We start from the raw sequence: 22,017 nt of genomic DNA, 5'->3' as shown, positions 1-22,017 counted from the left end.
AAATTGGTGGGATTCATTGGTATATCTAGCACATAATGAAGACTTTAAAAGTTAAAGTTGATAACAGATAGCTTTACCTCTCATAAAAATTTTCCCTTTAAGGTTGAACTTCATTTAGAAAAAATACCTATTGTACCTTTATGTTATATATACAATATGATGTAGTGTGTATAGGTTATATAGGCACCAAATACACAATATACTTGTGTACTTTTTCTTTTGTATCTTGTTGACTTGTTTTCTCGTATTCATACTTCCGTCGCTTTAGCTTTGAGCACATATCATTTCCCCAACTAGAAGTGACACTAACTAATGAAATAGCAAATGATAGGTCATTCTTTACTGATAAGATAATCAGTATGACAAATTATACACCATAAAATAATGATGAGGAAAAATATATGTAAAACTGGATATCAGTAATCATATACACTCCATAGGGTAGCCATCAAATTGTAGAACATGAAAGAACTTATGCCAACATTTTTCAAATTGGTGAACATTAGTAGAAAAGTTTACTAATACTACTTATAATTATTGTAAAAATTTGGAAGTAATTAAGTTTTTAATGAGGCAAATTCATAAATATTTTGTATGCTTAGGAAGACATCCTTTTTTTTATTGGCCAATCTTGGAATAGGTCTGAAATTTGTATGATATAAAAAGATTTGGAAAAATTCTAAATTTCTCACCGATGATGTTATCAATTACAAATTGGAAAGAAACATTCTTCTTTCATATTATACATTTCACTTATGCTCATTCATAATTAATTTTTGTCTTCTTGCATTCTCTTTCTTATTTCATTGCATCAAAACATCATAACTTCATTATGATATGGATGCCATTTGCATAATTATAATGGAAGTGTCTAGATGTATTAGAAAGAGCTTGTTATTTTTATATCTATGAAGTAAGTATGTGGTCAGTGAGGGTTCAAAACAATCTCTAATGGTACTGCCAATAGGGCATCATTCCATTCTATTGGAATAGGGTGCATTAGTGTCATATTCCAATGGCGGGTGTACCCATTTAGGGTAATATGAACCAGGTTCCTTTGATTACCAAAATCTAGTTAGTATTGGTTTGGGCTGAAAAGAATGCCAATATTGGTTACAACACGACTCTTAGGAATTGGAATCCAACAAACTGATACGGAGCACTAATACTCAACAGAGGCGCAATTTTAAAAAAGTATATCATGTCATTGATTAGTTATTGAAGTTGACCCACCTTGGATTTATGTTTCTTTGGGCAGCTTAGATGGAAGAGTAGAGGCAACACATTCAACAACGTTCAAATTAAAAAAAACACAAGAATGGATGACAAATCTAGCATCCCACCAAGAGGAGGACGTATGCTTTTGAGGATATTAAGATATGGTCCGCAGATTAGTTTTTTGTCAAATCTGTATCTCCCTCCTAGTAAACGTACTCTGCTGAAGCACTGGAAAATGTTATTTCTAATGCTTCCCTAACGTCAACAGATCGCATTAATTTAGGAGGTCTTTTAGAACGGTCTTGCTGTAAGGATAAGATAGAACCCAAAGAACCATTATCCAATTTTTTATTTTTATTGAAATATCTACAGCTTAGTGGATAAGGCGAATAGGCAGTGTGATAAAAAAGGAAACATCAGTCTTGCTGATCTAATTACACGTGGCCCTCGTGCTCTAAATCTACAGTGAAGTGGAAAGATGGAGTTGTGAGTATGATGTCAATGGAATAAACATTATCCAACTTACTCTACCCACTCACACACGCTTCTAGATCAGCAGATAAGGTCGAAAGGGAACAATCGTCCTTACTGCCATTTTCTCCGTCCATCCAGTGGGATAGGTGTGGTTGCTTTAAATCACACACTTTCAAATGTTGTGCTAATTCCACAAACAATAACTCCATTAAAAAAAATGGAAACAAAAATCTGTTGGTAATACCATTCTTTCATTCTGGCATGTCATAGCCTCCCTTCCTACGAGATGATATTACTTGACACCATTCCAAGTCAATCTATCATAAGAGTCGTACAAGGAAAACATATCTGCATAAGTTTTAAGCCTTCACCATGCGGAATATTTACGACCATGAGAACCCGCAATAATTATTTACAGTATGCGGTTACATATTCGACAGGTTTTTTTTTGTTGTAACTTCCATAAACCGATTCCTCGATTTCCAAATTTCGATTGATCTACACATGCTTGACAATATAAGGCAGACACGCATGGACTATTATGATCCATCGCCTCTGTCCAGAATGGTAAACCCCTATACGCTAATTTTGTTGTATTTACTTAGTTGGAACTCGACCAGTGACATTTTAAGCTAAGAAATGTCTGTGGCACATTTCATTTTCAAGATCTTCTTTTGCCAGTTACTTAATGCAGAACATGTTCTCTCAGGATAGGAAATGTCACTTCCCTCATACTCTTCCTAGCTTCTTCGTGAATTTTCTCTAACTCATGCCACCTAATTTCGATGATAAAGCTTACTGATGTTGATATATTCATTAACTATTTCTAAATTGATGTTGCAGGATTACATTCATAAAAATTATAAAGAAGAAATTGACGGAAGACTTCTATGGAGTTCTTTAGGTTTATACACTTTTGAATTGTATGCTTTTTGCATGTTATGGAATACCATTTATATCACCCAATAAACAAAACTTCAACTTGAATTTAAAACCTGATTCTTACAATAAACTAACTACCATACTTTCAACACAACTGCAACTCTTACCCATAGGGGGTTGAGAAAATTTCATTTCCTGGCCACTAATTGACAACGGGAAAACACAAAATAAATAAAATCACAAAGCCTGCTAATGCCATGGTTCAGGTGATACAAAAAAACGTGCCTCGCTATTTCTATCAAAATACATAATCTTTGTCTTTGGCATGCCCGGAGAACACAAATATATATTTCATTCCTAAATAATTATTAGAATGTGCTCACTGGCAAGGAGTGGTTGGTTGAATATATATATATATATATATATATATATATATATATATTTTTTTTTGCACATCTTTATATGAATTAAAAAAAAAACAATCTACATAACATGTTGGTGAGTATAATTTAGAATCAACCAATTCTTTTTGAAAATCTACTAGCAGAGAATCGGGGTGACGACTCTTAATTATAACAGATAAATCCTCTGCTCTCACAAAATTTTATTTCAGCATAGCGCTGCTACATGAAGATTGAAAGCGACATAAATCATTTAACTTGTAGCCTTTACAACACATTGTCTAGGGTTAATTATTCCCTTTTAATTAATTATCTAATTATTTGATGGAATAATGTTGTTTTTAATTGATCCCTTCATGCAATTGAAAACACAATTTGTTTAATGCTTGACAAGCAATATATCAAACTTCACTTCTCATTAAAATATCAATATTTTACCTCTTTCAAATCCATAATTTCAAAAAACCTTTGCTCAGATTTATGTTTGATTGTAAGTAATCTATATAATATTCTCATGGAATGACTTCAAAGTCCTCCTCCAACTATTTTAAGGTTAAATTTAAACCTTTATGGATTCTGGATTATTTTTCTTATCAAAATATTGTAATCAAAACTGTCATTTGTGTAAGACTTAGTTAAGCACTTACACTCATTCGTATCTTAGAGAATTGGATTGGCCATTACGTCTCAATATTTGAACTTAGAGCTTCGATACCATTTGTCACATACCTTTGCGACCCAATATTAACAATTACCTACCAGCTCCCATCCACCAATTCAACTTCGATTAAATTTATATTCAATAGTCATCACATGAATAATTATTCTATCATCTCATAAACAAAGATCATACATGTAATTATACTCACACACTTAAAAATTTGACAGAATTAAGAGTAATGAACCATGAGATAGCACAACGAAATTCTACTCATAAATTTAAAGATGTGAAAACATAAAGAGTAAGGAGCCACATACATAACATTCTAAGAAATTGAAGCAAACTAGATTAGTTGAAGAAAGTCCCTTGGAAAATTGAGCACCACCACCCAACCTGGAACTGACTTCCTCCAGTTCACCCCAAGCTAAGATTTCTTGCCATGGATCAACTACCTCCTATTGATCTCTTCAATGGGTATTTAATAACCCCATTCATGATATGGTTCCCATTAGCAGCGTCCCTCTTTTATGGATCTTTTCTATCCATTTTCCTAGGCTTTTCCAAGAAAATCTTGTCTTTATCTCCCACAAGGCTTTTCCTCATTAAAGCATGCCTTATCTCCCGTAAGGATTTTACGGTTTTTTTAACTTAGCATCTTTTTCCACCTAAGTAACATCATGGATGTTTATCTCCAAATCCATTAAGCTTATCTAGAATTTGATCTAGAAGTCTTATCATGAAAGAATTATCCATTCCCATTCACCAATGGGATTTTATTTGGCGAGAACCTCATCCCTTGGTGTCTTGTTTTCCAAGCGTTTTACATTATCTTTATTTATTTAAAAATAAACTATTTACTTTCATTGTTACACCTTGGACCTAGTTTTTCTTAGCTTATGTTAACAAAGTGTTACATACAATGGAGGGGTGTTAAAATATGCTAGTTTTAGGTCAAGTCATTGTCTCTCATTGTCAAGAATGATATGATTCAACAACTTTCTTATGTTTAGGTTCACGAATATCCCATCCTTTCCTTTCCCATTGGTTCAAAGGTTGATGAGGAGTCAAGTTTCCTTAGATACAATAGATTAGGTCATTTTTTCGGGTTTTTTTCCATGGCTTGCAGACTTTCAATCCACTACAGTGAAAACTTCCTTATGGTGACCAAGAAAGAAGTTTTTGTCCAATCTTATGCTAAGAGATTTTTGTGCTGTTTTGACATCGTTAATCATATGGATCTAATCTTTGAAATCGAGCCATGGCTTTGGAGTGATGGTTGTTTGTGTACGAGACTTTGGTCTTCCACCCTTGATTCAGCCTTGATTCATTGACATAAACACTAACCTATAATCTTACCTTGATGACGCTTCTAAACATGTCATTGCACCTATGGCATTTTCCCTCTATTTAGACAATTTGGTGTATTTTAGGAATGTTTTTTTTTATTATTCTAGTGAAACTCAAAGGAGAACCGTATTGCTACTTGTCCCATAATCCATTAGGAAACGGAACTTAACCTTTGATTTCCTAAAATTATTTTGAGTAGATTTTTTTTTGATAAACTTGTATTATGAATGTGTATCGTTGTTCATTTCCCAATAGTCTTATAAAACTGTTCATATGAAAATCCACTTGGTATGTAGGTTCTACGGAGAATAGTCTTGAAAATTTTCCTCTAGATCCTCCCCCTCTTCAATTAATTCTAGTTGTGCATGAAAAAAACGAAAATTAGGTTTCTCAAATCCCATTGCATGCAGAATTGGACTAATGATAAAGCAAGCCCTCGTACACGAGGTTGATATAGCTGAATATTGAGAACTAGAATAACGTACAGCAAAAAAAAATCTGGACCTAAATACACTAGCAGGCACTCCTTAGACTTCAAGAGAAGTATGATCAATAGTAGGAATGAAAGAGAAGCAAGTAGGAATGAAAGAGAAGAAAGCCTTGCAGTATGCCAGCCAACGGTCACAAGGAATCACATTGAAAAACCAAATTCATCATGCATTTATTTTTATTATTGCGATGCAATTTGTTCATGAAAATATATACATTCGTGAAATGTTGAGAAGTAATTCTTCCAAGAATCTCAAACTAATATATTTTTTTTGACATGTCGACAACATCTAAATTAAACTTTGTTACCTCAGTACATGAGCAGGTTAGAGGTGATCAATGTACTCAACAGGTTAGATGTGATTGATGTACTCAACTGAGTTTTCACAGGTTTTACCCCCACATAAATTTTCAATTCAAATTAAAAAATAATAAATATTATTGTATAAAATAATTAATCATATAAATTTATACATTATTTAATATATTGAAACATATTACTATATTTAAATATTAATATAAAATAAATCTTAATATTTTCTCAATTTCATAAACCATATGATTTGAAGTGTTTTTGCCATTTATAGTATTTAACAAGGTAATGAAAATTAATATAATCAATGTAGATACATGTTAATTTTCGATCTACTAAATATTTATAAGGATCAAATTTCTACAGATGTAAATTTCTTTTTAAGTGCAAAACTTGAGGAGATATTTATAACTCTAGAGATTTGTTTCCTCTTTTCCTTTAATATATCTAAAGTTAAGATAGATCTATGCTAAATCGTATGATTTAATATGCTAGATCTTTGCATAGTATTATTAAGATTTAATATTATTAATTAATAAATAGAATAATGTAACTACATTATCTTTCTCATCAATTTTTGCATTCATTTTAGTTATTTGGCATCTAAGAATATTAAATATGTATAAGTAATCAACAATTTCAATACCTTTTTGATATGTATACTAGCTACCTCTTAAGTATATTGTGATTGTCAAGGATTTCATCATATAATTACATTTTATTTTACTACATAAGCATGATTTGTTTCCTATTTAATAATATTGAATACAACCTCCGCTAGAAAATATTACGGTGGAACAAGTAAACTTGATGCAATCAAGTGCCCAATGGTTTTGGAGTCCATGTATATAACAACCCATGGTTTTGTCTATGGTATTTATATTTAATGTAACCTATTAATAAGACAAAAACTTGAATATTATGTTGTCCCAATGGTTATTGGGAACACAATAATGGTGTACTTACACACCACCACTTGTCTTGGTGTTATGTAATCTAGAACAATGGTATTTGGGTGTCATAATTCTTGTTGTGTGTATGGTTTTGTTTCCACTATAAAGTTTTATTGTGGAGACTTGTTGTGTGGAGATATTGCGCAAAGACTTGCTGAGAGAGGGTTATTGTGCTACAAATCTACATGTAAAGTTGTTTCAAAATGTTGAATACTCGGACGAACAATTAGAATGTGACTTGTGCAAAAATTTGCATTTGGAGAAACCAAGTTGGCATAAATCCAGTCAAATCTGATATGGACCAACTATTCAAAGTGAGGTCACATGTGAGTGGACAAGCAAATTATGAGTTGTTTTATCACAATAGATGGAATAAAACTAGCAATCCCTAGCCAATGATAGCTAAGTTAGGTGACGAAAATCCAATGGGGTTTTTGATGAGAGAAGGACATCGAGTAATTATGTTGGAGTATGAAAGAGAGAGGTGGTTGGAATGAATAGCTGAGAATGCTAATTAATATGCCCATGACACTAGAAATTTTTTTCTAACATGCAATCTTCGAGGTTTGAACAAGATCAAGGAGGTTGGGGGGAGGGAGGAGGCACATCACCTTATTAAACTGGGTGCTAACAAGACCATAGATAACATCAAAGCCAACATTGGAAAGACTGAGGATACTATCAAAAACACCATTGACAAGACTTCTGAGACTTTCAAAGATGTATATTCTTTGGTCCTCAATGTTGCAGGGACTATGAAACATAGAGTAGGAGAGGTCATGAAGGATCAATCATCTCATATGTATGATAAATTTTGATAAGTGTATGAGTCAGCCAAGGACGAGGTATGAAAAACTCTGGACTCTATCGAAGATGCTAGCACTGGCATGAAAGAGGTTGTGTCTTCCCATATCCCAAACCAAAGAAGGGGAAATGAAAAGGATTTGAAAGATGGAAAGACTAGCAGATGTAGAGTGTGAGGTTATAGAGTATTAAGAAGTTATCATTGTCAAAGTCCCAATCCTTGATACTAGTGTATTCCATGTTCAAAATTAAGCCATGGCATACGCTGCAACAACACATTATGTCATTCTTAGTGGTGGAGACAACAAGAAATTTGTAGGTAAACTAGATCCGATAGATGGCTTATTTTTATATGGACATAAATGTCAGATGTGCAGTTGATCAAAGAGGTTGAAACATAAAAAATCAAAGTACTCAAAATTCTATAGAATATATTCCATGTTGAAGACTGCAATGAGAGATTTCAAATGGTGTAAATGAGACCTCAAATAGAGCCCATATGAGAAAGATATGGAAGTTTGAAGTTTTGAATAAGAAAAGAAAATGGAGTCAACGAAGCTACCATGTGGTAGCACCAAAGAGTGACATAGGGAACTATAGGATCCTTACATAGTTGTCTATGTAATGGTCTGGTACTATAGTGCTGATGTTGCAAGTCAACATGTGGAACAACAAGGAGATGACATGTGACACCCATGCAACTCATGTGGCATTGGGTTGGTAGTTGAATCATGTGACATGACATCTTCACATAGTGTCGAGGTTAGTGATTGGCCAACCATGTGGCCTTACCAAGGTTGCCTTATGACAAGCCCAATTGGCTTGTTGGGGCCAACGCATGGTTAAATAAGGCTATAGAACTTTTGTTTTAACAATCTTATCTTTAAGCATATATATCAAACCAACATATATATAACCAATGCTTTGTATTAAATCCAAAATGGGAGGCCTATGGATTTGACCCGATGACCTCCCCCACATCTAATGAAAGATGTTTACCATGAAAACCAATTTTCATATGGATAATTTCATTAAAATTGTCGAGGAGTATTTTATTTAAACCATTATTTTATATCTAACATGAGAGTGATCCGTGCCTATCCAAGGACTTAGCTGTTGAGGAGAGTCACACACAGAATTTGTGGGGGATCTATTAGGCCTGTACTAGTGCATGAATTTCAAGTGAATATGCATATAATGCAAGGAATCTTCAGTGTTTGTGGCATGTTTTAAGACAAAGGATTTGAGAGAGGTCCATAAAGGAAGGTGACAAAAACCTATGGTGCTTATAGTCATTCTTCACGATTTTTTTATATGAGTCTATTGGTGCAAATATAATTCAGATATGAGCAGTGGATCTTAGGATCGTGTTTTAAAATTCCATATGTGCTATTAATCCTTTTCACAAATTCGAGATAGAGATGTAGTTTTCAAAGTTGTTCCGGTTTATAGTCAGATGTTCCAAAATGACAACAGAGACCTACTAGCATTGTGTTTCTTGTTATTTGAGTAGTTGATTTGAGGGGTCATCGCTTAAAGCTCACATGTGTTATCAATGCTTGGCATGAATTTCAAGATAGAGATGCACTTTTTAGAAGTTGGTCATTTTTACAATTAAAAGTTGTAGAATGATGAGACATACCTATTGGTGTTGTGCTTCATAAGTTTTGAGTTTCTAATTGTGTGTTTCGGCATGAATAATAATGTAAGTCTCATTTATTTTTATTTTCCCTTTTAAAGATTTATTAAAAGGGGAACATGTACTTGTATATTTTGTATCATCTCCATATGCTGCAGCAAGGAAACAAGATGTATATTATTTTAGGGAATTCTTTTTTTGAGCCTGTGCATGGAAATTTAGATAGTCTGTTTATGAAAGTGCCATTTTTCCACTTTATGTGAGAGTGAGAATATGTACTTGAATATTTTGTATGATGTTTGCATGCTTCCACAAGGGAGAAATATCTAAACTATTGCAAGGGATTCTTTATTTGAGCATGTACATGCAAGTTGAGATGGTGTGGTCTTGAAAGGGCCATTTTCACACTTGTAGTGAGATTGTACACGTAAAACAAGATGGCATAGTACTAAAAGGGTTGCTTTTTCACTTGATGTGATAATTCAGTTAAATGAGAACATCTCTTTGTAGGAGAGACAATTCTACTTCAACTGAGTGTTCTTTGGAGAACGTCTCATTGGAGGAGAGACATTACCACTTAAAGTGAGATTTAGTTCCTTTTGTACTGAAAATGAAGAGAATCCTTATTGAAGAGTAACTAAAGAATTGGTTATGAAGTTTAGTGGAGCCTAGGTACCTAGCCCACATTGGGTGAACTCAATTACCAACTCAGTGATCTCTTGTTTGATGTTTTCTTATTCAGGTTGTTTGTGTAGTTATGATGATTAAAAAATTGAAGTAATGAATTGAGAGACTATTCAAAATTCCCAAGTTTAATATTCAATTGGATTGAAGCATATTAATGCAATGAAGTTAGAAGATCACTGTTAAGAATTTTGGTCCTATTCAATGGGATTTCAAACAGATCAAGTTTGGGATCAATTGCCTCTCAAATCCAGATCAACAGTGAATGGAGAAAGGAAAGGAAAGAGTATAAGAAGAAATGAATTAATAATAGTAACCAATAAAAATATTAATTATAATGGAGATGATACAATTCGGCATATTGTTGTAAGACCTAGTAGGCATATGTACCCCAAAGTCTAGAGAGATAGGGGGAATGTGGGATTATCTTGAGTACCCAAATCTTTAGGGGGGTTGGATCCATAACAATTTCCTATTCTAGTGTAAGGGAGGGATTGTTAGGATTAACCATGACTTGGGAATGATTGTTTATAGCTAGTGGTTTTGGGAACATAGTTTTCTTGTCCATGGAAGTATTAAAGTTGTATTTGGATGGAAAGAATCCTATAAATAGTCTTATGAATATTCATTGAAATGTGCCAAGGCTTGATGAAGCCTAGGCTACTTGGCACTTGTAAGGAGCCAAGGGTTGAGCAAGTGTGGGCTCCCTAGTCAGCTTTTCTAAGGCTTTGACCAAGGACTAGTGGAATCACGTTTGATTTTTTCCCTAGAGTGGGGGTTTTCCTAAGGTATTTCTTTGTATTCTCAATATTTGTGGTTGCATATATAATGTGTTCATGATTATATTTTTTTACAAAGGTTTATTCTTTTCTATTGAGGACAAGAATGAGGAGTAGAGTTTGAGTGGGAAAGAGCATCTAATTTCTCAAATCAAAGAGATGGAATTCAATTTATCGAGAACTTATAGGAATTGTAGGCGATGTACAATGTGGAGGATGTATCACTCGAACTTGTCAAGATGTAAAAAGGGATGCATTTTGTTTATCGCTAGCAAAGCTCGAGTTTGAAGCTCTCTTGTAATAACAGTAAAGATCATGATCTATTAAGAGTAGAGTCAAGTAAGGAAGGGATGATGAAGCCAAAATATCCTATGGTGTGGAATCTGGTTCTCGGTAGCATGTTGATTATGGAGGCCAAGTGGTTGTAGTGTGGGTTGTACCGTTGATGGTGGAGCTAGTGGTCTTGAAGGTCATGGTGGTAATTTGTATACAATAAGCATGTTTGACCATAATATTAGAAGGACAATAAGGGAGTTTAACTGAGATCATTTGGTTCACGTGATGAAAATAAAAAAAAAACAAAAATAAATAGAAGTGTGGCGCCCAAAACTAGGGAACAATCTTGGATGGATATCTCTAGTGGGTGAGGTCTAAAATAGAAGACCCTTGTCGTTATAGATGCTATATTTTCTGGCCACATATTGGGTTGAATAAAATAGCGTTGAGCCCATGTACTCAATGATAGCATTGTCATTATTAATCAAAAGACACAAGTATTCACTAAAATATGGATACAACAACAAGTTCCAATGAAATCCCATAGGAATGGTACGTTTGTCAGTACCAAGTTGCATGCGGATTTGGAGTATGAGATTGTTAAACAAATAAAGAAAGTTGTTGTCGATCTATATGATAGAGGATAGCAACAAGTATGTAATAACTCAAAAATAAAATGTCAAAGGTCTAAGAAATGCACAAGATGGCAAATCTTGGGCCTTGTGAGGTGGTCAACATTCATGTATCATGTTGGTGGTTTTCAAAATTGATGAGCGTAGTGAATAATGGATGGATTTAGGAGATATGGTATGAACTAGGTGTGATATAAAGAGAGATGTCAAGTAGTGTGAAAATCGAGGTTAAGGTTTGGTTAGGTGAGATATAGACGGCATGAGAGTGGTGGTATGGAATCAAAAGAATGAAGATGGAGTAGTATAGAGTGAAGGAGCCGGTGTTTGATGTCTTGAACACCCTAAGGGTTTGGTTCGAGTAGTGAAATATTGTCATTGGCAGTTGTATTCCCTTAGGAAGTTGCAAGACCCGAGGTTTAGGCATACATGTTGTGTAGGGGCATGCATTGTTGTAAGCCATTAAGACTTTGATCAAACATGAATACAATGCTTTGGCACATGCAATCATTAAGATGGGGAGTGGTCCACTTGGAGAGGTATTGGAGTGGCACGGGTCCAAGTATCTAGCTTGAGCGAGGAAATGTGAGATCTTAGGTATGAGATGATGGTTGATGAATGCTTGAGACTTAGTCAATTTCCCTGAGTGAAATTTAAGGGGATACTGTTAGTGTAGTTGAAGTAAACTTAACTCAGTCAAATTGTCGTTGATTTTGTGCTCCAGTGATATGAAAACCCATGGTCTTTCCCAGGTATATTTATTTAATGTACACTATTTAAAGGCCAAAAAACTTCATGTTATTCCTTTAGATACAACCACTTCTCTTGGTGCTCTGTAATCCTAACACAAAATATAAATCAATTGGTGTTAAGAGATCTAACCTCTAAGGCATCCAATTCCTTATGTGTTAGACAAGTAAGTTTCTTCCTCTTTTCATTCAATGCCTTAAGTACTAATTGCACCAACAATTCTCATATCTTAGGATTCCATAATTTGAAATTAATTATTTGATTAAACTTCTCTAACTAGAACTTGGTGTTTATTATCTTTTTTCCTAACTCTACTAAATTATGGATTGAAAAAATTGTACCTCACATTTACAAAAGAAAATACCTCTTTCTTCTTGACTTATCCATGGTCCCTTGAAAAAGGATCGTCCGTTACCTTAGTAGCCTCAAATCCGTTGCACAATTTTTTTTACTCAATGTGGACTTTATTCAGAAATGGGTTTCACTAGCCCCCAACATAAGAAGTCGCTCTAACTTTACCAGCACCAACACAGCCTGCAGTCGCGAAAAAAAATAACTTAAAACTTGGGATGCAATCACATGCAGTCAAATATAATAAAAATAGAAAAATCTATCCCCACCAAATTCGATTTTAAAATAGAAGTCCATTTCTCCACCACAAAGCCGTCCACCAAATCGGACAAACTCTGCAAAATCAGAACCCTAATCGAGGATAAAGATGCAGCCTCCACGGGGTGATCACCTCTTTTTTTGGGAATAGAGCAGTAGCAATATTTTCACGTTGTAACTCTGCTGATTTTCAGAACGGCCGAATCAGGGGTTATCTCATACCGTAGGTGTTCTTTCCTGCCTCCTGTATCTTTGGCTGAAATAACACAGAGCTCAGTGCATGCACAAAATTGGGTCAACGTGGCTTTTCCCTACACGTGGGATTAAACTAATCTCACGTCCATCAGCCGAATGATTTTGCAGCCAACACCAGAGAGAAAGAAATATCATTTACGATGGGATTTGCCTCCTCTAATTAAACTCTGCTCCTTGATGGGCAGAATGTGAATTCACAACCAAAAAAGATATGCCTATCTTTTCCTGTCATGTGCAATGAAAAGAACTCGGCATTTATTGACGTTCACTCTGCGACACTAGTTAGTAATAAGTATTAAATGGAGCCCTAATGAAATATAATTTTGGGGAAATAATAATACAAGATAAAAGACTTTGAGAACAAGGAATTTACAGGGTAAAAGAATATGAATAAAATATAATTGAGGAAAAATAGTGATACTAAATAATAAATGAAACACTCCGCTAATAACAATATACTTGAGGAAAAATAGTGATACAAAATAATAAATAACAAATGAAACACTCCGCTGATAACAAAGATTTTGTATGGTAAAGTTATGGAAGTTTGTGAACAAACATTCATGGAAAAAGGTACATGCATTAAAAAGGAAAAAAAGTGCTTATAATCACCTATCCTGTAACTGTACACTTAACTTATTTTATAGCTTTACAGTGTAACTTGGTATAGTTGTACATGAACTGCTGCTTTGGTATAGTTGTACATGAACTGCTGCTTTGGTATCATTATACAGACTATCAAAAATAATCTCTTTTATAATATATATATTTTTCTATTGAGCAATACCGATTACGAATGCAATGACTTTCTACCACCCAACACAATACGCAAATTAATCTAATTTCAAATCTTAACACAACTACCACTAACACAATAAACAAATTAACCAAATTTCAAATCTTAAAAGCAACTTCTTTATAAACAAATAAACCAAATTTCAAAGAGAGTTGCTCTAACTAACATAAAGATATCATTGAAAATTGCACGACTAAATTTCTATTGATAAAAAAAACCTAAAACAATCATATATATATATATCACCAGCTTTCTCTAAAATAAGAACAGCTCGACTCCACCCATAATTAAGGATCACCGGACATATTTTAATCCTATATCGTGATTTATTTAATACAAGTCGGTCAACGAGAAGAGTAACAGTTGTACTATGCCAATTCGATTTCTTAATTATTATACCTATGGTCTACGTGCCATTCATGATAAATGAAGACATAACAAACAAACGTACAGTATTTATTGGACAGCTTCCCTTTACAAATTTATATAAATATAAATCGTTGAGGTTGATAGCCCACCCTATCTAGTTAAAGTTAGAACAACCGAGAGGAGTCCGAGAAATCTTATTTTTAGTTGGTTGGGTTATTTATTTTATTATTATTATTATTATTATTATTATTATTATTATAAGGTTATAGTTAAGTTAGATATTAAAATTTATAGAACAATCATTTTTTTTAGCAGTGATTTGACTCCTAAGTCTATGAAGGCATACATATTCTACATCTCTAGTTTTGACCCTGTGACATTTTAGAAGGAAACGCATGCTCATGCTCTTAACCATTAAGCCCACTCAAATTGTACGTTGATGTAATCTGAAATATTTATTAAAAATTACAATATTTTTACTTCTTTATATATTGGTTATACCAATTTTTTCATTATTTTATTTATTTAACATATGTTTTCAAAATAAATTACTTATTTATAAGTATACATAAACATGATATTTTAACTTTAATAGTTTTTAAAATATTTACAAGAATATTAATTAATAAGAGTTATTTAAATATTTTCCAATTTGTGAGGTAAAGCATGACATACATGATACATGCAATCAAAGATGAGTCTGGGTGGAGGTCTCTGATGTCGTGGTATTTGATGTCATTAATTGGGAATGTCTGAAACATTCCATTCAAGTCTACTTTGCTAAAGTACTTTCATTGGTACTTATTATTCTGCACTTTCCTCCCCACCTTCATTTTCCTTGCATGTGACAAACTTCAAATAGAGGGATATCATTTATGCAGTCAACACTTCGAGACACCATCACTCCAAGCATCATCACATAAAATATCTAGAAATGGTAGGGGAATGTGGAAGAGCCAAATGTGGAGGTAGTGGGTTAGAGTGCACCCTCCTCCCTCCCTTGCATGGGCAAGATGAGGAATTGTTTGACTAGGATATTCTAGCCCACATCCATCATTTGGTAACTGCAGTGTACGAAAAGGAGGAAGGGAACTTGGGTGATGGACTCTCTGGAGTAAGGAACTTGTTTGCATGCCAACTCTAGAACATGGAAGAAGCTAGAGGAGGAACAAAACATCAAATTGTAGATGTTGGCATCCAATTCTAAAACACTCATCTCACATTGCACAATCTCTCCAGTTCAATTGTTATCGTCTCTTTGACTTTAGAATCCCCTAGTACCAATGAAAATTCAATAGATATGGACTCCTCGCACTAGCTTGGTTCTCCTCCTCATCATGTTTGTGGAGTGCTTTGTCGCTCCTCTTCTGACAAGCATGAAAGTAATGAAAGAAGAAGCTTGAAACTAAAGATTATAGTTAGCCAGCTCCTTCTACAAGCACCACCTAAGTCTAGAATGGTGAATCCCCCGAACAAGGTGCAAGTTCTTATGGCTATGGTAGAATCAGGGTGTCCTCCTTGGTTGCCAGAAGGATAAGATGATCCATTTTAATAACTCGACATGTTAGAGTGGGAGAAAAAAACTAAAACTAAGCAAAACCAACCTCAAAATGATCAAGACACAAAAAAAATAGCATGACGATGCCTCTCTTTAAGTACCATATGTTTTTTTTCTTCCTTTAGTTTACACATTTGTTTTAGTTTTTCTAGTCAAACCATAGAATACCATTTTTGTATGGCCTATATTCATTTTTGTCTTAATTGATCTTGTTATTTCTTTGAGGGACTATTTGATTTACCTTCCACGGGTAGCCATTCCTTCTCAATTTCATTTCAGAATAGATTTAGCACTTTGTAGGCATCTCTTCATCTCAAGACTACTCTCTTCATCTTACCACAACTTTTACTCTATGTAAAGAATTTTTGGTAATATTAAGTTTTTTGTTTGCTTACAAACAAAAAGAAATGAACAAAATTTTCAAAATTTCATATATTGGCCTTGTTTAATATTATAATATTTGGAGTTTTTTTTAGATAATGTTTTTTTCTATTATTTAAAATATATTTTTGAATCCATAAATGGATTCAACCCGTGAAAAATGTGTTTGGAACTTTGATTATGTAGAGTACACAATTCAAACTTTTAATTCCAACAAATTCCTATGACAAATTTAGCACAAAAAGATGCCTTGGAAACCCTCTAAAACCAAGAAAAGTTACACTACACTTAATATATTTGCTAATATAGTTGCACTATTATGATAAATAATGATATTGTTATTTCAATATTATTCAATTTCCATTATTAATTCAAGCATTTTTAATCTATCAACAACTTAACAATAATAAAAACTTTGAAGTATCTTATCCATTACATGCTTCCATTATATACCTATTATTTTTGAACTTCCTAAATGTTCATTTCAAATGTTTATTGGAGAGAGAGAGGAACATTCTATTGAAATGTGTCATTTGATAATTGTGGAGTTGACATGTTTCCATCTTAAAATAAAAAGAAAATATTCTCTATATATCTATATAAAGAAAGAAAGCGGTGGTAAATTCTGCTTTACTTGCCTTATCTACATATTAACTTAGCTTAATTACTTCACGACTTCATCAAAATATTTTTATGTTGTATAGAATAAAATATTGAATGCATATTTGAAAAAGTAATTGGAAGTTAAAAAATAAAATAAAAAATATCATTTGCTTCCTAATAAGAATAATAAAAGGGATATGTATAATTCATTAGATTCTTAATATAAAATTAGTATGTCACACTTCAAAATATTCATAATAATAAAACAATTCAATATGAGTCATCAATAAATTATTTTAATAAGTCATATTAAATAATATTGATGTATACCTAAAAACATGTTAATAATAATAATAAAAATAACATTGACAATGTAATCCATAGATAAAATGTCTCAATTCACATGTTATATAAAATATGTTAATGTCATATATATATATATATATATATATATATATATATATATATCTCGTATACCAACTGAAGAAAATAACTTTTTATGGTTTACATTTTTGTCCCTTTGAAGGTAATTTTTTTTTGTAATGTTTCCTTGAAGTGGAACAAAGAATTTTTGGAGTTGTGTACTCTATATAGCTTTCATATAGATATATATAGAGAGAGAAAGAGAGAGATTATATTCATGGGCAGCTATAAGGGATGAGAGGGATGCAATTTTTTTTTTTCAAATTTTGCATAATAAAAGACGTTTGTATCTTGTACCTGAAAAGTTTGACCCCTTTGGGGGCATGCTAAGATGCATCTATACTAGTCATACAAGTATTTTTGAAATGACATCAATCACAAGCTAAATTAGAGTTATAGATTGAGGAGGGAAAATATATTATGAATTTGAAAACAATCATAGGTTAACAAACCTTTAAATATGGGATAAAAAAAAACTTGTTTTGAGATTCTCTCAGTAAATGGAATAGGCGTATGAAGCTAGAGAATCTCTAAAGAGTCATGGAGGAAGATAGAACACATCCAAATTTGATTTATCAAATATAATTTCAAAATTAAAGGTAATACACCGTGTCATATCCTTCTCATTTAAGTAAGTATTTCTCAGAAAGCATGGTTATCAATAGGTAACTTATGTATAAGAAGAGGTTAAAGAACATGTAATACAATAGGTTTATAAAATTGCTTAGAACTCTAGGGAAAAACACAACCTTTAGTTCAGGTGGGAATTACATACGGATGCCTAATAGTGGCTATACCATTTGATGGTAAAGGACAATCTTATTTGCACAGTAGGGGTACTATTTAAAATAGTTTTACGTCAAAATTGAAGGAGAAATTAGCGGGTGACTAAGAGTTAGATAGACAGAATCAACTATGATTATTATGAGGTAATCAACCCAAATCTTTTAAATAAGAAAATAATCATTGTTAAAATAATAACAAATTTCAATTAGCTCCATAGTGAAATTGGGCATTGTTCAATTCCCCAAAGACCCTTGGTTCAAAGAGTCTATCAGCACAAAGAGAGTTGAAAATAAAAAAAGACTTTGTCTTAAACTATTCATTTTCTACTCACATTAAATCTAAATTTCAATTTTTATTTTATTTTATATCACCAACCTTATTAAACTTTCAGCTAAATAAAACTATGGTTAACTTGAAATGTTTCTTTTAATGTTTAAGAAAACTACAATGATCTTTGAATAAGTGCTTTAATACTTTTAAGTACAAGAATAAAACTTTAAACAAATTTGAGTAAGACCATTTTAATCTGAGTGGAAATTAATAGCCATCATTATTATTATAAACAATTTATATTTTTTTTGAAAAACTATTTTAAAAATTTATTAAAATTAAAATTTATATATATGTATGTAAAAGTAGTTTTGTTTGGTTATGTCTGAAATGTTTAAAAAATATTAATAAAATGATACTAGAAATATATATATATATATATATATATATATATATATATATATATATATATATATATATATATATCTTTTCTAGTATCATTTTATTAATTATTTTTTAAACATTTCAGACCTAACCAAACAAAACTACTTTTACTTTCCTCTTTGACATCGAAACTTATATTAATTTTATTTTTCTATATCTTAAAATAGATAAATCCACCCCCACTTTATATGCTAAAAATAGGAATGCAAGATGTGTGTCTATTTTTGAAACATGTCAGAAACTCGTTTCAATGGGTTAACCATTGATCAATTTAGCATAAAACAGTTTCTTATTAGTTGCCTAATTAGTAAACACAGAGAATCCGTATACCCAACTAATAAAAAGTGCAAGCTTACTCATATACTATCAGAAGACATGGTAATTAGTCAGGAGAATATATCAGGCAAACGTAAGTCTGTCGTTCTCTAGCAGCAATAAAGCGGATAGGTTTATCACTTTATCCTCCACAACCTCCAAAAGAAACGGAACAGGATTCTCGGTGCACTAAATCGTACATGAATATGAATCTATGTCACTGGATTCTCTTTGCATCGCTGTCGAAGTGCTTCGATGTAAACTTCATGCTGCAACCATTAAATTATAAGTAATAAACATGGCCGATAATATCAGCACTAATTTTATTGTGTGTTTGCAGCTGGTCACTAATAGCAGGACGATTACCAAGGCGTACTGGTCATCAGATCAAGAATTATTGGAATAATCATATCCGCAAAAAGCATGTGCTTGAGCATGGAGTCGTGAATGATAAAAACATATGTTTAATTGGTACCATGAAGGAGACAGTTTCAAACAAAAAAGGGGCTGAAATGAACTCTGGTTCCCTAATGGAGCCAACAGCCGTTAGAGACCACCAGTCTGATCAGCTCATTAAAGACCTCTGGAGCATCGACAGTGACGACTTTGACACATCCAATCTGTCGTTAGACTTCTTTCCACCCTTACCTCCACCAGGATTTTCCACAAATTTCACCATCGAGGATTGTGAAATTAAGGGCACTATGATTATAGTCAACCTTTAGACGATATAAGGTTCCATGAGCATTCTAACTCAATATTATTGGTTTGCATTGGAATTTGATCTAACAGGAAGCACTAAAAGAAGTTGGCACAAAAAAATATATGCCCGCCAATATGATGTACTATGCATGGCAATGATGAGAATTTCCCGTTACTAGTCATGGTTAGAAATAATTCACTAACCGGAACTCGACATGCTTCCCTGATTTGGACATCTAAATAGTGGTACACTTGCACTTCAATAGAAATGGTAGAATATTGCTTTCCTCTTTTAGTAATTCAAATAAAATGTTGGTATTTTGTAACATTATAGAATATATTAGTATTATGTGTACTTTAATTAATTAGGATATTTCTGCCCGAATATATTTTTGTTGTTTAAAATATATATTATTTTAATGTATAAATGAATAGAGTATTTGATTGTGTAGATTACAAAACTCAAATTTATTAGTTTATGAAATCTGTCTATTTTCTAACAAAAATAAAAATAAAAATGATATATAAAAATAATAAAAAACAACTATTACTTTTTTATTAGTATATATATATATATATATATATATATATATATATATATATATATATATATTATTAATTATGTTTTGATATTTGCTTAATATTATACCTCTTTAATTGGTAAGGGACAACTCGAATGTTGATGGAAGTGTGAGCCTTGAGAAAACTGTGAGATCCAAGGTTCAAATCCCTTACTTTTAGGGAGAGTAAAGGGCCTAAACCCCAACGACTTACTAATAGTTGCTTGGGGGGTGGTTGCTCAGTTTGAGATAAAAATAAATAAATAAATTATATCTCTATATTAGATATATTATTTGTTCTTAAATATAAAAGTAAAATGTCAAAATAAATTTATCATATTTTAAAAATGAAATAAAATATTTTTATTAATTTTAATATTTAAACTAATATTACAGTGACAAATGGTCAGCTAGGCTGAAAATTTCTATTTACTACTCACTATCATTGTAGAGTACCTCAAGCTTAGCAATTCTTTAGGATTAAATTACATCGAGAGGCCCTCTACAACTCAATATAGAGTGTGTGGGCATTAGATGTAAGAAATTAGATTGAAGAGGTTAGATGTGTATAGGGTTGATGTATAGGCATGCTATGTGAGATGTGAGATATTTTTTAAATTCAATCATTCTTTTTTTTATTGTAAATTTATTAATAAAATTATAACCAATTTTTTAGATAAAAAAAATATAATACACATATCACATTAAAATATATAACATATAAATAATAGTTGTAAATTAACATCGATTTTACCATATAAATTAAAATAATGATTTCATAACCATGTTTAAATTTAATTAACAAGCAGAAAAAAAAGTTAATATTTACAATATAACAATATATTTTATCATAAATATTTACAATAGACATTATTAACTTCTAAAGCTAGAGAGATGAGGAAGAGAGGGACTGGAGGGAAGAAAATCATAATACCATGGGCTAATACCATGGTTTATCAATACCATGGGCTATTTAGGATTTTGGTTATTATGTTATGCATCTAGGCTTTTAATTATTTTGTTACAATACCATGGCTTATCAATACCACATGCACAAAAACCATAACTTATTTCAAAATCAAAACACTTTACAAATACTTTATTTTAATTCAATTTTATAACTTTTTTAATTAAATAAAAAAGAAAAAGACTATAATTACTTCTGAGGTATATCTAAACTCTCCATCCTCAATACTAAAAAAATATTCTTATAGAGATTAAATCAAGGTTTTAATAAATAAAAAATGAGAATATATGTGTGTGTGTGTGTGAAATTTATATGATAGAAATAATATTATAAAGGACCAGGGTAGATGCATCCTAACCAAGGATCCAAGCGAAGAGAAAACCCAAAGTGACTAATGATGATAGAGGAAGAGAGAAAGCAAAGTGACTAATGATGATAGAGGAAGAGAGAAAGAAAATTGACTAATGATGATAGAGGAAAGATAGTGCATGATTCTTTTAAGTTTTTTATTATTGTATTTTCATTGTCATGATTGATCCAAAATATAGGTTTAATATTTTACAACTAATTATGTTCTTTCTAATTTAGATACTTTCTTAAATACAATACAATGGGGTCATATTTAAGAGAGAGAGTGAGAGAAAGGGGGAATAGAGTGGGGGAGACAAACATAGAGGTGG

General features: G+C 32.2%; 1 pseudogene; it reads left to right on the top strand.

Moving 5' to 3' along the window:
- LOC149138594 (transcription factor MYB114 pseudogene) overlaps positions 1–19,833 on the top strand; it is a 30,396-nt pseudogene extending 10,563 nt beyond the window's left edge.
- Positions 19,834–22,017: the final 2,184 nt, after the last annotated feature.

This window comes from Pinus tabuliformis, chromosome X, assembly GCF_031772625.1.
Source record: "Pinus tabuliformis cultivar Carrire ecotype Pingquan chromosome X, CPIR1, whole genome shotgun sequence".
Taxonomy (NCBI): Eukaryota; Viridiplantae; Streptophyta; class Pinopsida; order Pinales; family Pinaceae; genus Pinus; species Pinus tabuliformis.
Note: the sequence above shows the minus strand (reverse complement) of the source record. Positions and strands in the feature narration are given on the sequence as shown.